At 39.8% G+C, this 27141-nt stretch overlaps 1 long non-coding RNA gene across 2 annotated transcripts in view; it reads right to left on the reverse strand.

Moving 5' to 3' along the window:
* The window catches only part of LOC124035139, a 66727-nt gene extending 43201 nt beyond the window's left edge, over nt 1-23526 (reverse strand). The window contains exon 1 of one of the 2 annotated variants that reach the window (XR_006838692.1): nt 23127-23526. This is a non-coding gene — a long non-coding RNA (uncharacterized LOC124035139). Of the gene's footprint in view, nt 1-20143; nt 20412-23126 lie in introns of those variants that run through there. The other variant, XR_006838691.1, reaches the window with a different exon arrangement.
* Nucleotides 23527-27141: the final 3615 nt, after the last annotated feature.

Raw genomic sequence — 27141 nt, forward strand, 5'->3', positions numbered from 1 at the left:
TTTTCCACATTCTATTCTATTACAAAGTGGAATTAAAATAGATTTAATTGTTATTCTGGGTCAATGATCTACACAAAATACTTTGTAATATCAAAGTGGAAGGATTTTAATTTTTTTAAATGAGAAATTAATGAAAATGAAAACACTAATATATATTGATTAGATAAGTATTCACCCCCCTGAAACACATTTTCCATTGAATATAGCTGTGAGTCTTTGTGTGTAAGTCTCTAAGAGCTTTGCACAGCTGGATTGTACAATATTTGCACATTATTCTTCAAGCGCTGTCAAGTTGGTTGTTCAAGCTGATGTAAGTAAAATCTCTAACTAGGCCACATTAAGAAACATTCAATGTCATCTTGGCAGTGGTGGAAGAGGACTCAAAAGTAAATATAACTTAATAGAAAATGACTCAATTAAAAGTCAGTGTCACACAGTAAAATACTACTTGAGTAAAACTCTAAAAGTATTTGGTTTTAAATATACTTAAGTATCAAAAGTAAAAGTATAAATAATTTAAAATTCCTTATATTAACCAACCAGATGGCACAATTTTCTTGTTCTGTATTTATTTATGGATAGCCTGGGGCAAACTACCAACACTCAGACATCCACCAGATCAGAGGCAGTAGGGATGACCAGGGATGTTCTCTTGATAAGTGTTTGAATTGGACAATTTTCCTGTCAAAATGTAACGAGTACTTTTCGGTGTCAAGGAAAAGTCTTTTGGAATGTAGTGAAGTAAAAGTAAAAGTTGGAAAAATATAAATAGTAAAGAACAGAATAAGTTAGGTGAATTTTGGCCCGTTCCTCCTGACAGAGCTGGTGTAACTGAGTCAGGATTGTAGGCTTCCTTGCTCGCAAATGCTTTTTCAGTTCTGCCCACAAATTTTCTATGCGATTGAGGTCTTTGTGACTCCAATACCTTGACTTTATTAGGCCATTTTGCCACAACTTTGTAAGTATGCTTGGGGTCATTGTCCATTTAGAAGACCCATTTGCGACCAAGCTTTAACTACTTAAAGGTTGTCTTGAGATGTTGCTTCAATATAGCCTCCCTCATGATGCCATCTATTTTGTGAAATGCACCGGTCCCTCCTGCAGCAAAGCCCTCCCACAACATGATGCTGCCACCCCTGTGCTTCATGGTTGGGATGGTGTTCATCAATTTGCAAGCCTCCCCCTTTTTCCTCCAAAAATAACGATGGTCATGATGGCCAAACAACAGTTCCATTTTTGTTTCATCAGACCAGAGGACATTTCTCCAAAAAGTATGTTGGTACCTGTTTATGGTACTTGTTTCTTCCAGCATCTTCACAGGGTCCCTTGCTGTTGTTCTGGGATTGATTTGCACTTTTTGCACCAAAGTACGTTTATCTCTAGGAGACAGAACACGTCTCCTTCCTGAGCAGTATGACGGCTGCGTGGTCCCATGGTGTTTATACTTACGTACTATTGTTTGTACAGATGAACATGGTACTTTCAGGCGTTTGAAAATTGCTCACAAGGATAAACCAGACTTGTGGAGGTCTACAATTTTTTTTCTGAGGTCCTGGCTGAATTCTTTTGATTTTCCCATGATGTCAAGCAAAGAGGCACTGAGGTTGAAGGTAGTCCTTGAAATACATCCACAGGTACACCTCAAATTGACTCAAATTATGTCAATTATCCCCTCTGAAGTCTCTAAAGCCATGCCATAATTTTCTGAAATTTTCCAAGCTGTTTAAGGACATAATCAACTTAGTTTATGTAAGCTTCTGTCCCACTGGAATTGTCTTACAGTGAATTATAAGTGAAATAATCTGTCTGTAAACAATTGTTGGAAAAATGAATTGTGTTATGCACAAAGTAGATGTCCTAACCGACTTGCCAAAACTATAGTTTGTTAACAATACATTTGTGGAGTGGTTGAAAAAAGAGTTTAATGACTCTAGCCTAAGTGTATGTAAACTTCCGACTTCAACTATAAGTAGTACTTTAAATTATTTTTACCACAGTACTTTACACCACTGCATCTTGGTAAGCAACTAAATTTGGCTTTGTGTTTTTTGTTATTGTCCTGCTGAAAGGTGCGTCTCCCAGTGTCTATCAGACATACGACTGAACCAGGTTTTCCTCTAGGATTTTGCCTGTGCTTAGCTGTATTCCGTTTATTTCTATCCTAAAAACCTCCCTAGTCCTTGTCGATGACAAGCATACCCACAACATGATGCAGCCACCATCATGATTGATAATGAGAAGTTGCTTGAAATTCACTGCTCGTTAGAGGGACCTTACAGATAATTGTATGTGTTGGGAACAGAGATGAGGTAGTCATTCAAAAATCATGTTAACCATTATTATTGAACACATAATGAGTCTGTGCAACTTATTATGTGATTTGTTAAGCACATTTTTTACTCCTGAACTTATTTAGGCTTCCCATAACAAAGGGGTTGAATTTGACATTTTAGCTTGTCATTAAACATTTGTTTTTTATGTTCTACCAACAAAATTCCACTTTGACATTATGGGGCATTGTGTGCAGATCTGTAACACAACATCTCAATGTAATACATGTTAAATTCAAGCTGTAACACAACACTTATGTGGAAAAAGTTAAAGGATGTGAATACTTTCTGAAGGCACTATATGCAAGAAATGTTTCGACTGGGAAGCATGTGACAGGCTTAAAACCTCTTAAGTGTAACGTCCCCATATTTGGGGACCCTATTTGATTGTTTTTATTAAATTCAGTTTGGTATGAGAACGGTAGCCCCTATCTGCAAAAGCAGGGTGTCTGCGGAAGCTGAGTATCTTGGCTATTGATCGGTGCCTTCAAATCTTTGGTATGACTTACTACCATATATGGGCATATAAATTTATAAGGGCAGGCCGAGCCGATGACCTAATTTCAAGATGTCTGCTACTTACATTCTGGTTAGCATTGTAAAGCATAAACGGAATATACACAGAATACGTTGATACACACTGAAAGCCGGGACTTCACACATCATGAGTATAACTTATTTGTCTGCCTGTGACCTATCTTTATTGATCCCCAGCCCTGAGAGTCAAAATGTTTATTTTACTAAACATTTTCACCAAACAGCAAACATCTTACAAGGTTTGTGTTTGTGTTATAGCTACATGGGGGGTGTCACGCCTTGGTCTTAGTATTTTGTGTTTTTCGTTAATTATTTGGTCAGGCCAGGGTGTGACATGGGTTTATGTTGTTGTATTTCGTATTGGGGTTTTGTAATTATTGGGATTGCGGCTGAGTTGGGGTGTTGTATGGGCTTGGCTGCCTGAGGCGGTTCTCAATCAGAGTCAGGTGATTCTCGTTGTCTCTGATTGGGAACCGTATTTAGGTAGCCTGGGTTTCGCTTTGTATTTTGTGGGTGATTGTTCCTGTCTCTGTGTAGTTTCACCAGATAGGCTGTAATTAGGTTTCACGTTCCGTTTGTTGTTTTGTATTTGTATCAGTTATTTCATGTATCGCGATCATTTATTAAAGACATGAGTAACCACCACGCTGCATTTCGGTCCGACTCTCTTTCAACAAACGAAGAACGCCGTTACAGGGGGTGTCAAATGAATTCTTACGTTGGTAGGAACAAATCTTGCCTATTGCCAATTTTACCTGATGATGTATGACTTAATGGCAACATCGAATGTCCACTGAGTGACTATATCTTTGCGTGTCAAAAATATGATGTTGCCTGCTTATGTGTTGTAGGCATCCATATCCCCTGTTTGTCCCCTGACACCACCACAATGTTTGAGAGAGGTTGGTGTTGTAGAAATGTCGTTTTTATAGTGAACAATAACTTTTAGGCACATCCATTGTGCAAAAATAGCTTAATTACCACATTCGGACACTTTGGAGAGGTTGAAAGGACACTTGAATGTACCCTGGATAACCCATAACACCCCCACAATGTTTGAGTGAGGTTGATATGGTAGAAAATTGGTTTTTATACTGAGGAAATAGCATTTAGGGATTGCAAATATGTAATAGCACTGGAATTATCTCATTTACAGACATATGCCACTTTGGAGAAGTTTAGAGACACTTGGAAATGTCCCGTGACCACACCTGACACCACTTACTAAAACATCTGCTCATCTCTTGTTGTTAAGTCTATCAATCCCATAGTTTTTTCTGATATTGTTCACATGTTGTGGAAGCCATCTGATGTGTTTCCAGCTCTAGTCATCAATAATTCACTTATAGCTTGTCAATGAAATATGTTTTTTTGTGTGTGTATGCTTCAGCTTGTGTATTCTGAACTATGTACCTTCTATCTATCTTGTAAACATTTCATAACCTTCCAGATGTCTTCTTTCCAAATATACCAAGCTGTTGCATGTCAGAATCATGTAATTACACATGAATAGCAGTTACTTGTGGGTATGACTATTTAGGGGAAATCTACATTTCGCCATTACATTTAAGAGGTTTCGAAAGGGTAGGAAACACAAGTTTTTACTCACCAATGTAACAACACACTGTGGTCTAAAACGTAGTAACTTAGTTGTAGTCACGATCTGGTTACCTTTTAGTCCAAAGACAGTTATGTTTTTGGTTATTACATATGTATTAGCTCATTTCCGTATATCTTTTAAACTACCCACAATGCACTAGTTCTCCACCTTATACGGAGGATTTACTCTGCTACTGAGTCTGTATGCTAGCTCGGTAGTTAGCTCAAACTGGCTACTGCTAGCCCCTACCCATGTTAACATGTAATTGCATTCCAGTCTAAGTGTTGGCGGTAGTGAGCTACAACCCACCAATCACAGGAAGTGGGATATAAACAAGAAGTGGGATGTAAACAATGTAAGGCCATGCAGTATGCTCTTCAGACTTTATGGCGGTGTTATCTAGTTGGAACCCATTAGCACAGCAGGCTCTGGTGCCTTCTTCCCGAAAGCTCAAAACTAAAGAGAAAATCATACCTGCTTGCTCAAGTGTTCTAGTACCTCACTTGTTCTCCTTTTTGTTTTGTGAACTTTTCAGCATGTTATTTGTGATGTAGGCTATGGGAGTTTTGTAACGTTTTCCACCGTGGCTTACTGCTAGTGTGCTAGCTGACGGACATCTGGAATCTATCTATTTAGGATATCCCTGACTCTTCATTGACCCGTGAAGAGCCCACCTCCCCCTGGCTTTGGTAGCTAACTCAGACTGCATGCTTTTAAAAGTTTTACTATCCGATGGGCACAACCATCAATATGTAAGTCTCTGCTCTGACTTGTGGTTATGTTTTGGTTGTGTTATAGCTGGTCTCCAGTAGTTCAGCTCTAGCTTGCTGACTATAAGCAAGGTACGTGGCTAGGCTGGCTAGGCTAATAGCTATTTGGCTAAATAACTCATGTTAGCTGGTCTGGCTAGGATTGCTAGGATTGCTAGGATAACTGCATATAACTAACATTAATTTATAGCTGGTTAGTGTAATGTATTTCCCAAACTTTGGTTTACTTGAATGTATCTGCAAGCTAGATGTTGATAGCACCTGCCTGACTCATGTAGTACTAACATAACATTAATAGGCTAGTAGGGCTAGCGTTAGCAGGCTAGTAGTGCTAACATTAGCAGGCTAGTTGGCTATCAACCTTGCAAGTTTTTGCTTGATGGTTGGCAGAAACTATAATTGAAACTATAAGTGAGTCATGAGTGCAAACAATTTGGTTTAATTCGAAGTTATTCATTTTAAGTTATTTATGTTGGAGCTTACATTATAGGGAATAGGCTGGCTTGCCAAGTTCTCCATATTACATCGACCCTAGTAAAAGAAAAACATAATTCTTCGGAATTCTGATCGGTTTTATAACTCTAACAATAAAAATGTGAGGTGTAACTTTGCATTGGAAATTGTGTATATTAATGCAAGTCCATATGTTACAAGTGGTTATGTTTATGCTACCTCCTCTTTGAGTGTGAAATATATTGAAACTGTTTGTTACCCGCCTTCCTTTTTCCTCCAGCATTGGGTAATAGAAAATGAGTGCTTTGATTCTTTGTTGTCTATATGTCTTATATATATTTTTTACATTTCTAACAACAATACATATAAGCATGAATAATACAGTTTTTTAGCATCTTTATTGCTGTTTGGAATATATACCGTGCGGAGCAAGTATTTGATACACTGCCGATTTTGCAGGTTTTCCTACTTACAAAGCATGTAGAGGTCTGTAATTTTTATCATAGGTACACTTCAACTGTGAGAGACGGAATCTAAAAAAAATCTAGAAAATCACATTGTATGATTTTTAAGTAATTAATTAGCATTTTATTGCGTGACATAAGTATTTGATACATCAGAAAAGCAGAACTTGGTATTTGGTACATAAACCTTTGTTTGCAATTACAGAGATCATACGTTTCCTGTAGTTCCAGACCAGGTTTGCACACACTGTAGCAGGGATTTTAGCCCACTCCTCCATACAGACCTTCTCCAGATCTTTCAGGTTTCGGGGCTGTCGCTGGGCAATACGGACTTTCAGCTCCCTCCAAAGATTGTCTATTGGGTTCAGGTCTGGAGACTGGCTAGGCCACTCCAGGACCTTGAGATGCGTCTTACGGAGCCACTCCTTAGTTGCCCTGGCTGTGTGTTTCGGGTCGTTGTCATGCTGGAAGACCCAGCCACGACCCATCTTCAATGATCTTACTGAGGGAAGGAGGTTGTTGGCCAAGATCTCGCGATACATGGCCCCATCCATCCTCCCCTCAATACGGTGCAGTCGTCCTGTCCCCTTTGCAGAAAAGCATTCCCAAAGAATGATGTTTCCACCTCCATGCTTCACGGTTGGGATGGTGTTCTTGGGGTTGTACTCATCCTTCTTCTTCCTCCAAACACGGCGAGTGGAGTATATACCAAAAAGCTCTATTTTTGTCTCATCAGACCACATGACCTTCTCCCATTCCTCCTCTGGATCATCCAGATGGTCATTGGCAAACTTCAGACGGGCCTGGACATGCGCTGGCTTGAGCAGGGGGACCTTGCGTGCGCTGCAGGATTTTAATCCATCACGGCGTAGTGTGTTACTAATGGTTTTCTTTGATACTGTGGTCCCAGCTCTCATCAGGTCATTGACGAGGTCCTGCCATGTAGTTCTGGGTTGATCCCTCACCTCCCTCATGATCATTGATGCCCCACGAGGTGAGATCTTGCATGGAGCGCCAGACAGAGGGTGATTGACCGTCATCTTGAACTTCTTCCATTTTCTAATAATTGCGCCAACAGTTGTTGCCTTCTCACCAAGCTGCTTGCCTATTGTCCTGTAGCCCATCCCAGCCTTGTGCAGGTCTACAATTTTATCCCTGATGTCCTTACACAGTTCTCTGGTCTTGGACATTGTGGAGAGGTTGAAGTCTGTTTGATTGAGTGTGTGTACAGGTGTCTTTTATACAGGTAACGAGTTCAAACAGGTGCAGTTAATACAGGTAATGAGTGGAGAACAGGAGGGCTTCTTAAAGAAAAACTAACAGGTCTGTGAGAGCCGGAATTCTTACTGGTTGGTAGGTGATCAAATACTTATGTCATGCAATAAAATGCTAATTCATTACTTAAAAATCATTCAACGTGATTTTCCAGATTTTTGTTTTAGATTCCGTCTCTCACAGTTGAAGTGTACCTATGATAAAAAAATTACAGACCTCTACATGCTTTGTAAGTACGAAAACCTGCATAATCGGCAGTGTATCAAATACTTGTTCTCCCCACTGTAACTGTAGCTATGTTATTTCAGATATAAGGTGAAATTATGTTTTGTTTCTTTGATGTGTAGTGGTTGAGGCTAATGATAGCAGAAATGGGGTATGGCATATGGACGTGCTTTACTTACTTTGCAATGGCTTCCTTTCTTATCTTTGTATCATGGACTTTAGTAAATTAATCCATCTTTCAGTTTTGCTTTTGGCCTGCAAGCGAACTTTGCCAACACTTGAATTGTTAAAAAGAATTCCCAAGAGAGAATAAAAATGTTCACATGCAATGTGATACAAATATCTTCTTTGGCTATAGCCAGGAATTTCCTTGAAAATGTAAAACTCTAATCCATTCAATATTAACAAATACAGTTCACACTTTGCCGGTGTAACAGTTACAGTCAATACAGTGTGGGAGACCAACATTGGAAAGCAAGACACGAGAAAATCACAAAGGTGACAGTAATCAAAGGACTAATGTGTGCAAACGAGATGTTTGGCAGGCATGGCTGGTGATGCCGCTAATTGAATAATTGGCTTCAGAGCACCACACGCACCAACCACACTGCGTGTGTGCGTGTGCGTGTGCGCGCGTGTGCGTGCGTGCGTGCGTGCGTGCGTGCGTGCGTGCGTGCGTGCGTGCGTGTGTGTGCGTGTGTGTGTGTGTGTGTGTGTGTGTGTGTGTGTGTGTGTGTGTGTGTGTGTGTGTGTGTGTGTGTGTGTGTGTGTGTGTGTGTGTGTGTGTGTGTGTGTGTGTGTGTGTGTGTGTGTGCGCGCATGTGTGTGCCAGCGGACATTTTAGGTCTACCTTCCTCATGCGCTCACCACTGCCAAACGCCTTAAGATGGTGGCACCTTGAGGGAGAGAGACACCAGGCACCTCCTCCTCTCTCTCCTCCTCCTCTATCACAGGTCTTCACAACAACACTGGGCAGGCACCCCTCCCTAACCCCTGCCCTCCTAATAAATATTTAATTCCCCCTTTCTAATAAGGATATAAGGCGCCGGCTCTGGTGCCGGCTCTTGAAATTTGCATAAAAGGTCCAAATGCTAATGCAACTGTGGCGACTACTAGCAGTGCTTACTGCTCTATATGCAGCGTTGCCATCTTCCTAGACAAGCCAAGATCCCACATAATTGAATTGCGAAACAGTACACTGTATTCAATTGGCTCGCTGTATTCAAAACACATTAAGGTACCAAGGAGAACGACTGTCCTGTTTTAATTGTAGCAGCGCTACAGCTGTTTATGCGTATTTCATGTCTCCTATAACCCCCCACCATTGTAAAAACGGCAGAAAAAGTAGTTGGCATCATGCATTATATAAAAACATTCTATACTTATTTGAGCCATACAAATTGGTAGGTGGGTACTACAACTATTGCTTAAAAATGTATAAATATGTTCACATTGAAAGACACTTTGAACTATTAATATTAGATACTGAAAAATTACTGTATTTTCAGAGTATGTATGAGCAAATGAAAGAATGCAAGGGAAAATCTACAATTACATTGTGATCTACCACTGCCTTATCATACCAGAGCAAAATTATATATTTGGCAACATTTAAGGAAAAGTACAGTCAGTGTCACCATAATGTATGTCAGAACAGTAACGGCACAAGGTGTCACTTTTGGTTATTTTTAATTAATTGAGAATGAATAATGCAGTAACATGAAATACATTATTTACAATCTTTCATCTTACTAGAGGATTCGAAGCATATTTCAGATGCAATTATTTATAGCAGGGGTATTTGCATAATCAAAAGCCAGTGGAGCACAGAGATATCGAAAAGGAAAGGCAGGCAGTCAGCTTGGTTTAGCCGTATACTGTAAAGCTGCCATTCATGCGTATGCAGCCAGCCTAGCTATTGTTAACGCCAATGCTCACAACATCAGTCATATTAATCTTGTGGCCGCCAGAATTTCTGCTGCGTGTTGTTAGCATCAATGGCATTAGCCATTAAGATGACATAAGTGCAATGTAGCTAGCTAGCATTAGCATCTTTGTGCAAGTCTGCTGAACATTATATGGGATGGTTAGAGAGATATGTTGGAAAAATGCAAATCAACAAATGTTTACTATTTTGTCCTTTATATGTTTGAGCCTATATGTTTTTAAAATATGTATTTTATACATGTAGGCTACTGTATGTATTATCTATGCCCATTATCTGTGTGTAAGTAACAATGTGTGGTTATGAGACAAACTCAAATGTTTAATGTACGTTTGTAGGATGTTACTGTACAATAGGCTTTGTTCCTCATTCATTTTAGTGCCCTTCAATTCATTCAATGTTTTGCTCAAGCAATACCATAATTATCAATGTCCCATTCACACTTCCCATTAACAAACAAACCCATCATAAAAACACATTTGGTGTGGGAGCTTACAGTACACTGACTGTCATTAATGTCCGATTAAGCCGAAAATGGATCCAGTCGTGTTCAGAAGGTAATGGCATGGACAGTGATACATGGAGGTAGCTAATGTACTGGTAGGGGTGAGACCATGTCTGTGACCACCTCCATGCAGGCTGCTAAAGGGAGGGGCACTGTGTCAGAGCACAGCATGTCCACTGCTCCTCACAACGACACTCAAGTGGCAATGCATGATTTCATTAAAAAGGTCCCAACCATGACATCCAACAATGGATTATTAGCCCATATTATGGCTGGTTGATCGTTTATGAGCAAGGATGCAGGAGGCTGACCGCATCCTTATAAATGGTGAACCAGTGGAAAGAGGAGTCAATAGTTATTTGGTGTGTGTATGTGTGTGAGATGCACTGAAAGGCACTGCAATGTCATATGTTTGATGCAGATTGAAACAGCTCCTACAGTGGCAAGGCTGTCGTCATTGTGTAAGATGAGCAGCCATACCTACTGATGTGGTTTACATAGCTTTGGTCACCCTGTGCACTGCTAATAATATCCATCACACCACTGTTAATGGAGAAGTCACCTGACAAGAAATGCAATGCAACACCTCAATGTGTGGGATGAATCTAAATTGAGCCCAGGAGACAAGGAGAGAGTGGCATTTTAGTCAGTTACACACACACACACACACACACACACACACACACACACACACACACACACACACACACACACACACACACACACACACACACACACACACACACACACACACACACACACACACACACACACACACACACACACACACACACACACACACACACACACACACACACACACAATAAAACCAGGAACCTGTCCTGCTCTAGCGGTGCTGATGCCGGCATGCACACCGTGAGCTCACCTCTCATTGCCACGGCGACACCAACCAGAGGGAAAATCCTGGTGTGTGTGTGTGTGTGTGTGTGTGACAGATGCCTGAGCGGGAGTAAGGAGGGCCTGAGGAATTCACACAGCGCTAGGGCTTGTTTAAGCACTAGCGCCTCATTCAGTTACCAGGCCTTAGTTATTAGGGAAACACTAAACCGGCCCTTTCAATTATCAAGGCAATGACTTTAGCACGGCAGCCTGTTTATAATGGCTGGCCTGGGATTTGAAATTAGATTACTTAGAAGTAGTCGGCCGACAAGGTGGAAAATAGACATTTACAAACACACACACACAAATATGTGTAGTATCATGATTATGTAGATTGAACAGGTATGCACACAAACATATAGAAAATCACAGTCATGAACACACTTACAGGTATGACCACCACATTAAACACACACACAAACACCTACGCCTACTTTATTTCCTAAAACATAAAAATGGGACAAACAGCTGAATTGGTGACTGGGTTCTATAAGTGGTGAAAAGCTAACTCAGTCTGAGGGTCCTCTGCTCATCAATGGTGGCGCTCCACCTCCATTGAATGCCCTGAATTCATTAGCCATCCAGCACAGATGGCGTCTGGCTGCTTGTCTCAAGTTCAAGTTCATGTCCAGAAGAGACAGAGAGAGACATGGTGAAGCCAGACAGAACAGACGCTACAGAGACACAACCATTGTTCCTTGTCTACAGGCATCTCCCAACGTCCTTGGGACATGGACGAACGTTGAATAGTGCATTGGATCTGGTATGACCTGTCTCTGCTTGACATAGCTTGATATTTTAGCAAATCAAGCTGAAGGATTTGTGTGATGTTTTTCGTGCTTAAGTAAGTGTTTACCACGACTATGTAACAGCTACAGACAAATTACAAAAAAAGGACGTGCTAGGTCTGAACACCCGTCCGTATGCAATTAAATCCCAGTGTAAAACACATTGTGTTATGACAATACAATACTATAATATCGGATGCAACAACATGGTGACTATTTTAAATCCTTTGTCTAGCATAGAAATGACCCAGACGGACCTCATCATAAGGTCACTGCCTGCCAGATTGCACTTGTATTATTACAACATGAGCCCTCTGCACAGAAAGAAGGCACATAAAAAAAACTGGCAAGCTGGGCTGGTGTAAAATATGCTGATTGCTCATCCAATGAATATGAAAAACCTGCCATGGTCGCCATGGTTATGTTACTCAGCCAATCACATGACAACAATGGCTGCAGAGGACTGTAAGTGTGGGTGGGGAGGGAGTGGACAGCAGAGCCAGAGTTACTGAGCAGAGGTGCTGTCACCACCCATCTCTATACACATAGTCAAATCACACGTCTATATTTCTCTGTGAAAATGGGTCTTTTGAAATGGATGGCAAGGCCTCTCCTCTCCTTCCCATACCCTGCCTGTATGGCAGTTTCATAAATAACCACATGTATCCTCAGAGCCAGGGGCAGACTGGCCATCTGGCATTTCAGGCAATTGTCAGATGGGCTGAACCATTTTTAGCTGAGTGGGCCTGTCTAACTAGGTTTTTTTTGTTGCACAAAATGATCATTATTTGGCTAATAATGTGGGCCTCAAGGGAAAATTGAGGCGTTGTGGAGGCCTTGAGGAAAAAAATGGGCCAGTGTGGGGACCCCACCGAAAAGAAATTGGCCGGTGTATTAGAAATGCCAGGGCGGATTTCTGGTCCCAGTCCGCCCTTGCTCACAGCCACTCCAAGCACTTCCTACTGTGAGATACACTACTCAGCCAACAAAGATGAGCTAGAGAAAAAGTATGTAGGACTATCTGCTGTCGGGTATCAGATGAATTGTAGCTAAATATTCAGCTTGATAGAGTATTTACTATATTACCACAGACTCATGCATGATTTGGCAGTGTTCGCAAGAGGACAAAATATTAATGTGATATACACTAATGCTCTGGAGACAGTGCACGCCCAATGCAAACCGGTGCCAGCCAATATCACTGTTACAGTATGCACAGCAGGAATAGTGAGAGTGACTAAGAGAGAAAGATGCAAGTGTGACTTGCAACAGTTTCAGGCATGTGATACTGTTCTCTCTCCTGGCAACACTGGGCTACATCTAGTATTGCATTGTGATGCTGCACTTTTTGAGGAGAATGACTGGGGTTAACATCCTCTGTTTGATACAGTTCTACAATATGGGGAAACATAGTGTATGACAGCCTAGAAAGGACATGAAAGTAGGCTACTGCAAAGCAATAAGACACAAAATAAAAGACACAAACTAAAATAGGCTACCATATGATATAGCCTACTGGTTTTGTATTTCAGGCTAAATAAAAAGAATTACACTAGATGAATAAAATAAGTATGTCTCCACCAATATCAATTGGAGGAGGAATAATTTGGTGAAATGGTAGACAATTTTTGGGGTCAAAAATATCAAATTGAATTTAGGTAAGTTTCACACCATAAAACATCTTCAGACTTCCAATGATGAAGAAATCTTTTCATTCAGTCTGTTTAGTGTAGTGGCCTTTTATGCTGTGGCGAATCAACTGATTTATATTTACTGGTTTTACTTACAGACTACACGTTTTTCTTTACACTGTGTTGACATTTAGTACGAAGCCAGAGTAGAAAACAATGCAGCCATTCATGAGTCTAGATGGTGATTTCAATCGACCTTAACCAGGGACAATGAAACTTGGTTATTCACTGCTTTCCCAAATTGTGTTCTCAAATAAAACATTTGGGCTAACGTATAATGACCCAGTATTGTATACACTCTTTGATAAGGGTCAGCACAAGACACACTAGTTTTGTCTGATGGTGTGAGAAACGTCGGCCAGAGACCCTTTCAGCAAGACCGTGTTGAATTCAGCCACTGTGAGCCTATTTAACATTGAACTTGAATAATACCATGTGCACTAGCCTACCACTGCACACGCTGATGGTTTAGGCCTAGAACTCTGGCGCTTCCACATCAGCCAATCAATTAAAAATGCATTTAGGCCAGCACTTGGGCAAAAAAAAAAATGCAATTTCATCAGTTAGGCTACAGCTAATCAATCTTTTAATAGGCTTTAAAGTAGTCATAAGACATTACACAATTTTACACACAAAAAATGACATCCATATGAAAAGGTCTACAATTAATAATAATATACTATCTGAAATGTTTTTAAAAAATCACAAAAGAAAAATGTAGGCTATGACTCAATTAAAAGCAGTTTAAGAGCAAGTGTAGATAATAAACATCCCCTCATCTCCAGACAATAGACCCTTGTAACATCCACGAAGAAAACAAACAGCCTAGGTTACAACTGACACCATGCACAGAGGCTATTCTCAAATAGAAATAGATCTTGTTCGAATGCCATCGTTTAGAAACAATGGTTTTTACAACTCTATTGGATTGACAACAAAGCATTTCATGTTTATGGTGTTTGTAACATTCTATCCAACTGTGCTACCATCAATAAAGAAACAAGACAACTATCCCGCTAGTCACCATGTGCCTAATGCATGCCACGTGCTCCCTTGGTTGTTATAAACAAATCCACTGGTGGCTAATATAAGCCTAATGGCCTGTAGCCTATAGCTAATAGCATCCAACTTGCAGAATTACCAGGCCAGAAGCTATGCCTGCACTATTAAGCTATTTCTTTAAAAAAATAATATTAGGATGTACTATATATATCAGAATAAAATAAATATGTTGGCTTTAGTTAATTCTATAAACATGCATTTGTATTAATCAGGGCATGTCTTGCAATTAAAGGTAAAAAAAAATCCTGGTCAAGTTCAAATACAGCACATGGAGTGATATCATCTATTCAATTTGGCAGACTTCTCTAGGCCTTTATTGCATTGTCAAATTCATTCTCATGAGACAAACAATAGATCAGTGTTAGGGCGCTAGGCCATTATAAGGCCTACAATTCCATAATTATATAACATCTTTGATTGGATGTATAAACGCGTCCAGGTTTAAGATAATTGGCAATGCATTACGCATTCAAAACCGTTGCTACTCAAGTTTTGAGGCCGCGTCGGCTGGGTGGGAAACGTCTCCTCTTTCTATGGGGATGCAGATGAGTCTGGCGCACTTGACATCTTTTCATCACCAATGGACCCCCCAACCCCCGTTCCTGTCTGTCATATTCGGACTGAGCATGGCATTGCCACTTGCCCCGAGCGTGGGAATGGGAGCGTCCAGTCGTTCACATCTCCAGCACTGCGGTTAACGGAATCAATTAAGCAGGGCCGACCCCCACTTACACAAACCCCTCCCACCTCCCCATCCTTCTTAGCCTATACCCCAAACCCCCCTCTCCGTTTTTGTCAGCTCTGCATACGTTCTAATTATTGCTGTTTGGGATGCCAGCGCCGTTTCCTGGTTGGAGTCGATCATGCTGAAATAAAAAAATGGGGAGGGCGCGCATCCTAAATGTCAATCTCATTCTCAATGCTATAGCCTACATTAGCCAAACAGATGGAGCATGCATTCTAGCCTAGGCTATATTCATTTGCCACATTTAATTATAGATAATAACGTATTTCAAGAATGAATATAGCAAGAAGCATGAACAAGATAGATACATAATCAGAACTCTCACACTCTGAATCTGTCAAAGGCCTATAATAGCCTACGCATATACTTAAAAGGTGTGTGGGCGTGTGTGTGAATGCAACATTTACTCATGCTATGATTAGTTATAGTCTAGGCTACCTGAAGTTTTCAAAAGTAATTGCCTGCCACAAACATAAATAAGTAGTACATAAATACAACTATTTCACATTTCCAATAAGTGAAAATGTCCCGTCAATGCTAGCTGAAAGAGCAATTATTTCAAATGTTAAGACTTTCAATAATATTTTAACGTCAGGTTATTATTTTGTGCATAGAGTAGGTTTATTGGTCTTGTTATTTCCAGTTTATATTTCCAAGGTCCTCGATGAGTCTGGAAGTAGTTTTTACTTTCGGTTATCTAGCTTTATGACGGCCATCACACTCATACAGCTAGATAACCAAAGATAACAACCCACTTCCCATTCTTCAAAAATATTCCATAATAGTCTTCTGTTCTCCGGCCGTTGGATTATGCACCTGCTTTCAGAAGTCGTCACCCATACTTTGAGGCAAATAAACCAAAATATAGAAGTACACCTAATATTACTCCCATTCATAATCCTATTTTATTTCCATAAAGGACACTTCTGTGGAACGAGTCCCCCAAACTTCCACACACCAGTTGTTAAAAAATTGAATATCCCAAAAATATAATATAATGTGTTTAGCCAACATTACTGAGTTGAAGTAAGGTGGAGAACTGTATGGTGCAGTCATCCTTGCACAGGCCCTGATTTGCAATGCAAATGAATTCAATTCCACAAAAGGCTCTTTCGCCTATTAAATCGTTGTGGCAGGCGCAATAGATATCCTGTGAGGCCAGCACAGAAGATACGGAGGAGGTGGAAAATCCGTTTCCTGGAGAAAGTGCGAAAATGACACAGGATAAACGTCGCGATTGTTTCGGAATATGGAGAGGACCTTGTATGTGACCAAAAAAATATCAAGTTGTCCGCACGTATCCAGCGTGCTAGAGGAAAGAGATGCCGAGGACTCTAAGCCAAGGGTTCCGTTATGTTGGCTAGCCTCTGCCAACCGTCTGAAAGGAGTGGGAAAAGGGCCATCCCCAAGGAAAGGGGGGAAACGGGGAGGAGGGCTGGGCTTCCAATGCCAAAATCTGGACCAACCCGGCGAGGTCAAAGGCCTCAGACCACGGGAGTGTAAAGTAATGATGATGATGTCATGAAAAATCACAGATGCACGCTGATATTCATGCACGAGCAAGTGGCAAATCTCCTTGCGTCATTACCAAGGCACCGGAATAATTGCGTTTTTCCGCTAGCGGTCTGCACGCGTTTTGTGGAATGATAAAAAAAAGGACGGAAAGACAAAATGATTGTGCAATGGTATGAGCACGATCATCATGATACATTTTTAAGCCAGTAAGGGTATAATAGCCAGCAGTTTAAACCACAAAATAAAAGAGCTCAAATCAATGGAGAACATATGGCAGCATTCCAGGGCTGAGTAGAGCATTGTCCCGTATTTTCGTCGCAGCTAGTACCGAGTAGGGTTTTTGCTGTAGCATGGAACTGGGCCAGGTTGATCGAATATACGGGTGTGAGAGAGAATGCGAGTCAAGCCACTTTCATTGACCCGATTTGAGTCGAAATCCTATTGGCTTCATGTGTTTTTTTCATCGTCGTGACCGATGTAAATGCTACAATGGTTTCCAGGTAGGCTATACTGGCGATGTCGCATTATCCAACACGCGTTCATTTTTCTACACAGTGACACACCTAAAACGTTTAATCTTGTCTGTATCAAGCATTCAATAATTATATATTAATATGTATCAGACTTAGTAGGAAATATAAAGATTCAATAACCTAACTATTATCGATATGTGTTCATGCGCCCGGACGTTTTTTAAATATTTATTTATTTTTAATATGAGCTTGGGATGTATGCCAAGGCTATTACCCATACTATAGGGTAGGTTACTGTATATGTAATGTTAGCAAGAATTCTCCAAATTTGGCACAAAAAAAGCAAGATAGTTGTGTGCTTTGTGTGTGTCTCTGTGTGTGTGTGTGTCAATTGAGAAAGAGCGAGAGGAGGGCGAAAGCAGTGAGGTCCAATTAAGGTATTGGGCTACATGATACACCAATATTGCGATTAATAGGCCAACTAAACAAGATCGATATTTCCGTGCTATACTAATTGTGGTTCCAAACGTGGCTTATTTTTACAACGCAGAGATGATCCGCACAAAATGTGACTTTGTAGTCCTTTTTCAGGCTTATTTAATTATCTGTATTTTACAAACAACGGGTAGGCCTAATTAACTGCATATACACCCTATAGCCTACGATATTGCCTAATCTTTGCACGTTAACTGAAATGTTTTGCGTTTCCATCTATGTCAAGACATGCACCTGTTCACTTGTGTTTTTGCTGCGCGCTATATTAATGTATTGGCCCTATTGAAACATGTCGTTCGGGTGCTAACATGAAAGGCCCAAATAGGTTGGAAGGCATCCAATTGCTCAGCCAAAACACTTCTAAATTCAACGTTTATATGATCACGACACCCGGCCCTGTGCAATTATTAAGCCCAGTTATTATTTGGAACGCGGTTCAAATCTGACTGCAAGTTAAAATATTCATAAGTGGTAGCCTTGATATTAAAATTCTTTCGAAGTGACACCAGTTGATCCAACTGACAGAGATATTATTTGAATGCGAATGAACTAATACAATGTCCGTCCAAGAATGCGCCATGCACGACTCTGTCCAATTCTGTATCATTTCAGAGTCACCCATTCATTAAAGTACATTTTTTATACTTTTTAATCGTGTATTTGCAAGTTAGGGTAAACCCTAAGTTCTGAACATAGGTAACACAGGCCTCAACCACGCATTTGTTGTATCATACAACCCCACATAGGCCTACAATTTTAACAGTAGGCTACCAAAGTGATATATTCAGTTAAGTGAAATTTCCCAATGGTTCTGACATAATATTATAATCTATATGACTAATATTTCTCAATTTCAACAGAAGTGAGTTTTAAACATAAAAAGCAAGCATTTCTCCCACCTTGGCCTTTTTGCGCGCCATACAGCATGGAACATTTGCCCTGCAACATATAGACTAGCCTGCAACCGTGATCCTATACTGTAGGATTTATATGTTGTCATTCTATCACTTTAAACATCAGTAATGCCTCGATTATGCTACACAGAGTATGTCGTGGTTATTTCGGTACCCAATTTATGACAGTATACCGTGAATGTCTGACACTGTGTAACACTGTGTGACATTCTAATAGACCTTCTGTATAATATTGACTGGTTTTTATACAGTATGTAGGCTAAATAAACTCATTCAAACCAATCATTTTTACTTTGTAAAAAGTGGTTTTCTTTTCTTTCTTTCTTTTATTGAGTTCTCGTGCTCATTAAAGGGGTAATCAAACAAGTTCAAACAATGACACAGTTGCCAACCCACCACTGTGTTGGTAAATAGCTGGGGTATGTGGCTGGAGCTCTCAAATTCATAGACAGAGCAATGCATGCAAAGACTGACGATCCATGATAATCCCAATTATGGTTATACATTAAGTTATTTACAAACAATGTAGTTAAACAAGCTTATATGTTGGTCTTTGTGGGGCTACGACAGTTGAATTAAGCTCATTAGGGAATTATAATGTATATTCTTCAAGAATCAATAAGTATAATTCATTCATTTTAAAAGTAAAAAAAAAAAAAGATGTGACAATCGCAAACTGTCCCTTTAAGGATGGGAGCAGTAAGTAGGTTAACTAACTGTACACAAAACCCCATACGTACTTTTTCACAACTAACCCAACAACCGAGACTGGTCTGCACCATAGGCGTGAAATGAAGTATTGTTTACACCATACGATACGGGGGTAGCCTACACAATTTTCATCATGAGTCGATGTGCAACCCAATCTTTACGCATACGTTGTAGCCTACATTCAATTTTACCCGGCATAGCACACTATAAACTGATGTTCGGAGCAATTGAAGGCATTCTCCTCTGGCCGTTTTGACTTATTGCACAAACCATCTACCAATAATTGAACGTGTCATTGCGCTAAGTCTGCACATTGGCTCAATGCATGGAGAGGCGTTGGCTACTTTTGCACTGTGCTTGTGACTGTGGTTGCGACAAGCTCATGCAAACAGTCTGAACAATGCTCAGAGTTTTCGTCATGATTATTTATTTCACCGAATTAAGTAGGCCTACAACATCTCCAAATGTGACAAAATGTATTTAAGTGCCAGGGAAGAGCACTACAGCCCTACGAAGCGGTATGAACTGCAACTGCTCAAATATATATATGAAAGCTAATCGTAGCCTACATGGTCCTCTTCAGCTAAAACAAATAATCTCTATACATTACGTCCACTAGCCAATACGAACCAATGAATATAGTCTATCATTCACCGAGTCATTCAACTTTACTGTAACTTTTACGCACATCAAGCTACATAAACTTTACGCACGGTCAAGGGATTATCACCAAAATTGAACTTACTTCCTCAAATTGCGCAAGAAGCATCACAGCAATCAGACACAGAAATCAGAAATGATCCCAGATAAGAGATATGTTCTGTGGGATCCGGTGGACAGTCCCCCAAATATCCAGCCGTCCTCGGCCATCACTTCATTTAAAATTGCCGCTAATACTCAGTTCATTATGCGTGCTTCAGTTGCTCTGAGTAAAAGCCTGAGCATATTCCAAGCACATGATAGAGGGAGGGGAGAGGGAGACCGAACTTTCCAATAACGTCTGCGGCACCAAATAGAAAGTGCACAGTTGAAGCTGTGAGAGTCTGCAAGTTCTTTTTGTGTGTGTGTGTGTGTGTGTGTGGGGGGGGGGGGGGGGGTCCATCCTTTCTCTGTGAGAAAGGACGTGCTCTGAAATTCAAACAAGTTCTCTCGCTCTGTTGTTGGGCACGAACTGAAGAGGCATTGTTCGTCTTTTGGCCTGGACTCCTCCATTCCCAGACCAGGTTACGGAGTGATGGCGGTCGGTAATGAATTTGCTGCAGGCCCTCCTTTAACGCGTTATGACAAACGGAACATACTTACAGTCGTTCAGACAAAAGCGTGAACATAATGTGTTTGATACAATCCCAAACCAAGACTGAAGGAGGCCAGTAATACATCATAGTCTTTGTGGGAAAAACATTTTATAATTCCACTCAAAATGTTTTTGGTCGGTCCCTTTGCCTTCACCTAAGCATTTAGTTAATTTGTATACACCCCCCTCCCACGCACACACACACACACACACACACACAAACACACACACACCGTGATGAGAGGCTTTATACAATGTAAAAATGATGTACTAATTGAACTTGTGATAAATTAATTTCAGAAGACCGCAAAAAGTAGTTAGCTATAAAGATGGAAGCAATGTGTGGCCCTAACTTCTTCTTTAGCCTGTGTTGTGCAAGCAGAGGCGTAGTGCCCATAGGGGGCACACAGACCCCCTCAGATGTGTCCCAGCAATTTTATGAAATTGGCTTTAGCTAGCCCAGATCCCAATCTTCCAACCTCATAACTAGCTCCTGTACCATGAAGACATTTCAGCCTACCAATCAAGTTAGATAGCTTGTCTAACTATCTTGGCTGGCCTGTCTACTTGCAAGGTTGGTAGACTTTAAAAAAGCAAGCAATTACTAAAAGTACTCAATAAGACTCACATTCCTTTGAATCTTTTACCAAGATTTTAGCAGATATGCAGAGGAGCACATTTAGTTTCTTTAAAATAACCACCAGTCAGTAGGATACTTACAGCTCAAGAGGTATGCTTAGATATACAGAAAAATATACATTTTCTTATATAGAATTAAGCATAGTGATGATGTCTCTAGATTACAGGAAAAAGCTATTTCAAGTGTTTGACAAATGCTACATTCTCTAACTCCCCCCCAGCCATCCTCAGGTACTTTGTGCCCCCTTAGATTGTGGGGGGTGCATGACACCCTTGTGTGCAAGGACCATGTGCCATGATATGCTTGGGCTGTTACATATCTAGCCTATAGACAATGGAAATATTGGTATTGTTACTAACAAGTTACAATAGGTAATACAGGTAATGTAATGTAATGAATTGCAATTCTTATTGTTATTAGTATTATTACTACAACTATTATCACCTATTTGTTATTACACTATCAACATAGCTAAGCTTATTACAGGTTCAAATGCCTTGTTAATAGTTTGGAGGAGATAAAGTATGTCCTTTTTTTGTGAAACACTACATTTATATCAGGGCAAAGTAATTTCCTACAGCTCTCTTTCTTATTCTTTTCCCTGTTTAATTGCAGGCATATCCATGTGATTTAACCAGATTCACGTTTTGGTTTAACAGCGAGGTCACGTTCAATGACGTAGCCAAGCATATCATCTACGTGCCGCCATATTTAAATACATCAAGGAAATTAGTGCATCAAAATATGCAAATCCAGTTTACATAGTCTGTCTAGCCGCTTGCCAGAGCAATTTCCCCCAACCGGTTCTTGGGTATTTGATTACCGTTTGGAAAGCGAACATTGTCCTGTTTGTTTTTGACAAAGCTCCGATGGTGTGTGAGCGGTGTGCTTTGGAGACATCAAGTGAAGAAACCAAGGGTTCTGCGTGGGAAATCGCCCATGCATAATGAGATGTGCCACTCTGCCATTCTCAGTGCTCCGATGCTGTTGGTTCCAGCGTGCGTATTATTATTTTTTGTATTGTTGCATATGTAAAAAGTAGATTTGTATTGCTTTGCTTTTCTATATTCTTCGTTTTCCATGCTATTACTTTTGGTTTAGGTTGTAGTGATTGCAATGGATATTATGGATATTAACGTACCTACAAGCGTTAACCTACAGTATTTCGAATTTCACATCAGCTGAAAAAAAGGATCATTCCGAAAAGAATGGGTTAAAATAAGGCAATAGGCCTATAGAAAGTTTGTTAGTTGACTAATGATGTACAACTGTAAAATATAATAGTATTATTGTTCTCGACAGAAATATGTAGAAGATTCTAATGGCCAAACAATAGAAGAAGGGATTCAGTGCTATAATAATACTGAGGATCCTGGACTTATATTTAGCCTATATTCCAGGAAAGGTGCTCGAGATTGTGCTTTACAACAACAACAAAAATATATAGGATACATGTCGCCTATGGTCATTTGAATAATCTGAATAATGTTAAGTGTTAACCCACCTTAGAGTATGTTTCTCTATTGGCTATGTAAAGGCGACATTTCCTCTGTATTGGCTAATGATGCGCACACAGGCCGCATTTGTGGGAGCGCGTGAGCACATACACACTGAATGAAACACTGACTTATTAACCATTGTCTTGAAGTAGCTAATTGTTGAATTTTTAGTAGACATGATCGTTTTTTAAATCACAAACAATGATTGGTTTAGAATGAGCGTTTTGCTTTATAAAATCGAATTGCAACACATTATATATAGTAGGCTAGGCTAAATGAGATACGTTTAACTTACCCTTATATTTTACGTCACCATTCAAATCTTCCTGCTGGGCTATGCACGCGCTCTCAATCAAGTCGTCGCCAATTTCCCAGCCCAATTTATTTATGCGAGCTGTTGGGAGATTCCGTAGTCCCTACTCGTAACTCAGCCTCCTCGTGAAGTGAACCTTTTTCCCGAACTGCTCCTCTTATGTGTCACCCAATAGAAGTGGTCAGACGGGCACACGTAAAGATTTTTCCCTCCAAACAGGGTACATGCTGTCATCGACCTGCAAGTTGTTTGTTTTGACAAAACACGCATGGGGTTTGCATGCATAGGCTACAGCATTCTAAGATTATTGCACATCAATTGCTCTTGCCACTTGTAAAACCAAACCACACTTTTTCGAATTTGTAACATGGAATAGTGTGACGCACTTTAACCAATATGTCAAGTGAGGCATGTCAGCTATGTGAACTAGATAAATATGCAATTCCAATCACACTATAGCACCTATTGACGGTTAGGCTAAAGCAAGATACAGACCCAAACAAGGTCTACAGCAAAGTGTAATAAAAAGAGATCTGCGTGAACATAAACACTTTTTAAAAAAACGCAATGACGTATTAATAATTTGCATTTGAATTGTCCCGGATATTTCAAAATAGATAGCCATTGCACTTATTATATCAGTGACATATGTAACAGGGACGAATTTGACGATAGAGAAGAAACTGCGACATTTGCCCAATTAGGCTATAGGCTATATGGCTTGCTTTTCTGCAAACAATAGAAAAAGATACAAACTATTATAATCTTAATGTGGTCTTCAATCAATTATCGAATACATATTTATGCCTGCCACAGACTTCATATTGGAACTAGATCATTGGTAATACACCGACTGGTGATACCCGTCATCCATATCGTGGTCAACATGGACTGTCCTCATTACATATCGCTACATACGTTTAATGAAACATCCACGGTCAGCCTATACTGAGAATGAGAGGACAATCGTTTCTAGTCACTCGGTCTCTTTTACATCTTACCCCTTCCAGTCATATGGCGAATAACCAATTATTTATATTTTCGCCTGCTTTCAAATGTAGGAATAAGTTACGATTTTGCAGTTCATGCTCTCAGTTTCGAACAAAACTCATAAATAGGCCTACAACGTAAACGCGTCCTTTATTGTAAATGATCTTTAAATCTTTAGAAAAAAAAGACATCTTCAAGCATCTCACCATGACGAAACAGGCCTTGGATAAGAAGAGCCAATAGTTCCTTGGTGTGTGTGTGTTTGTGCGCGCGAGCGCGTGTGATTGTGTAAGACACAGATAGAGAGAGATAGAGAGAGAGAGAATGACAGAGAGAGAGAGTGGTTGAGTGCGTGCCTTTGTGCAATTTGATTTATGATTTAAAAAATGTGTAGGGCTATACAATATATATATATATATATGTGTACTATACAAAATGTGAGTTATATAGTTTCAACGTCGCTGCAACTTAACGTCAACCAGAAAAACAAATAGTATATTATTATTTATATTTGAATTATGATTATTATGATTCTGATTTTGATTTTCACAAGTGTTTCAGTAGGCTATTATTTATGTAGTTATTACTATTAAACCCAGGCATAGGCTACTCTGTTTTATCAGTATAGGCCTCCTGAATTCGACATTGATTAACAAAATATGTCCAGCGTCATTATTTAGCGAAAACGAATCGATAGTTACCAGGCTGATTGAGATCTGTGGCTTTGATGATACAGCATCTGTGAATATTGGTGTCTGTTGAGATAGGCTAGAGGTTTGGACTGAGGATGGGAGAGTGTATGCACTATGCACCTTAGCTAATAAACGGCGACATCTAGTGGTTACTGTGGAGAAAGTATCACGTGCCACGTAGTTATATTGAGGGTCACCCGTTTTTGGAACGTTTCGATTATTTCTCGTTTAGGAACAAACGAGATCATGTCAGCAAAAGGTCATGCAAACCACAAAGTCGGTAGCCTAAATAACGAACGAATTATTACAAAAATAATGTCTATGGATTGACAAAAGACCATACACGTTTAAAGAAAGCGATGTCTAGCCAATAACACATCCTTCAAATTTTACATTAGGTAGAATGTTTTTTCTTCTTAAATTGAAGGGTAAATACAACGAACATGTTTTGAAATAAACTGCAATGGAATCGCATAGCCTGCTATTCCTCAATTTAATTGTCATTCGTCTTCTCATGTCTGATTTTGAGCCATATGCCTATGCTTTCATTGAATTTATTTCTAAACATGGCTCTGTGTTTGCATACTATTATTATTAGGATATGCTGTTCTTCGATTTAACATGCTTTGAATTAGCCTAAAATTATTTATCTGTCGTGTGATGTATTTTTTACAATTTCAATTAATGGTGAAGTATCAATGAACTGTCTAAAATAACAACAGTATACTTCTTTCAGCATTGCATGCACTAGGGTCAATTGATTTTATTCGATTCGTTATTCCGGTGAGTAACATTTTAATTAGCTTACATATATATAAAGTGAAAGTAATTCCACATATTATACTTCGGATCTTCTCGCTCTTGTTTATCATATGAAGAAAATGCTTATTTGAACTCCTGACTCGAGCGGCTGTGTTTGCCTTTCCAACTTGCTCTCCTTGCACAACTGCACACGCTGTGGCCGCAGCAATCCCGGTTCGAATCTAGGTCACGGCAGTTTTTATGTTACATAATCCATGTGCTTTCAATATCGAATTATTTTATATGATTTCACTCAGTCTTGATTCATGTGAATTTAACGAGGTTACCTATTCAATGTACTAAAACAAATAAATAGGTTATGAAGCAATGGGATTCAAATAGGCTTACGTCTGGATCTGTCCTTGTTTTTTTAATTGATACATTCGATTTATGACATCATGTTATTGTATTATTGTAGCCTACTCTAAGAGTTTATATTATGAAAAGTGGGGAGAAAAAAAACTACATGGCGATTGGGGGCGCAGGTGACAGGAATAGTTGCTTGTAGCAATACTTTCCCACTGGACACAGACCTCAGTTCAACGTCCAGTTTTGATTTACATTTGGTTGGATTAACTCATGTAAATTCAGCGCGATATCAACAAAAAATGTCACCCTTTCATTGGATGTAGGGTGAAAGTTGGATGAAAAAATACGAAATTCTCTCAATCCAATCAGTTTTCCACGTTCATTCAATATCATCACGTTTTTTTAATGTTGTTGAAATGACATGGAAATAACTTTGATTCAACCAGTTTTTGCCTTGTCGGTTGCGCAATTGTATTTCAACTGTTTTGTCCAAATGTCATTTAAGTTTAGTTCTCTGCTTCAAATTGCGCACAGGTTGCTTAATCGTTTTGTAGCAAATAGCCCAATGACTCTTTCCCAGGTATTGGTTTCACATGTTTCAAATGTCACACATTTGCATCCATTTTAGATCTAGTTTTTCAGGATACCCCCCCCCCCCCACACACACACACACATTCATTCTACCAGTTAATTCATCTTCAGCTAAAATGTGTCTTCCTGAAATGTATTGTTCTTGATATCAAGTTTTCCCCAACCATTTATGGATATATGTTCTTGTTTGCCAGGCTGATAGGTAAAGGGTGAAATCGTACATTATTAAGCTACACCAGGACAATTGAAGGTTCGAGCGGCCTATACTAGTCTACAACCGTTCCACAACCATAATAGCTACAACCATTCTCAATGTAAGACGAACATGATGAAGCACCTTCAATACATGTTTTTTCTTCTTCTTTGAATGAACCGCTCACGCTGTCTGGGATTTTTAGTACTCTGTGACCGTTGTTCCATTGAGTTTGATGGGGGAATTATTATCAGTTTTTCCCGAAATTTGGATAATGCATTTTTTTTGTTACTGCGTATGCTCAGAATAAATGTATGTTTACTGGCAAAATGTATCACTGAATGTGAAGTGAATAAACCTTAGCTGTAAATGTCAAATAAAAGTCTGCCATTTGAGTTCCCATGACCCAATGCCATGATTT

The sequence above is a fragment of the Oncorhynchus gorbuscha genome, linkage group LG05 (assembly GCF_021184085.1).
Source record: "Oncorhynchus gorbuscha isolate QuinsamMale2020 ecotype Even-year linkage group LG05, OgorEven_v1.0, whole genome shotgun sequence".
NCBI lineage: Eukaryota > Metazoa > Chordata > Actinopteri > Salmoniformes > Salmonidae > Oncorhynchus > Oncorhynchus gorbuscha.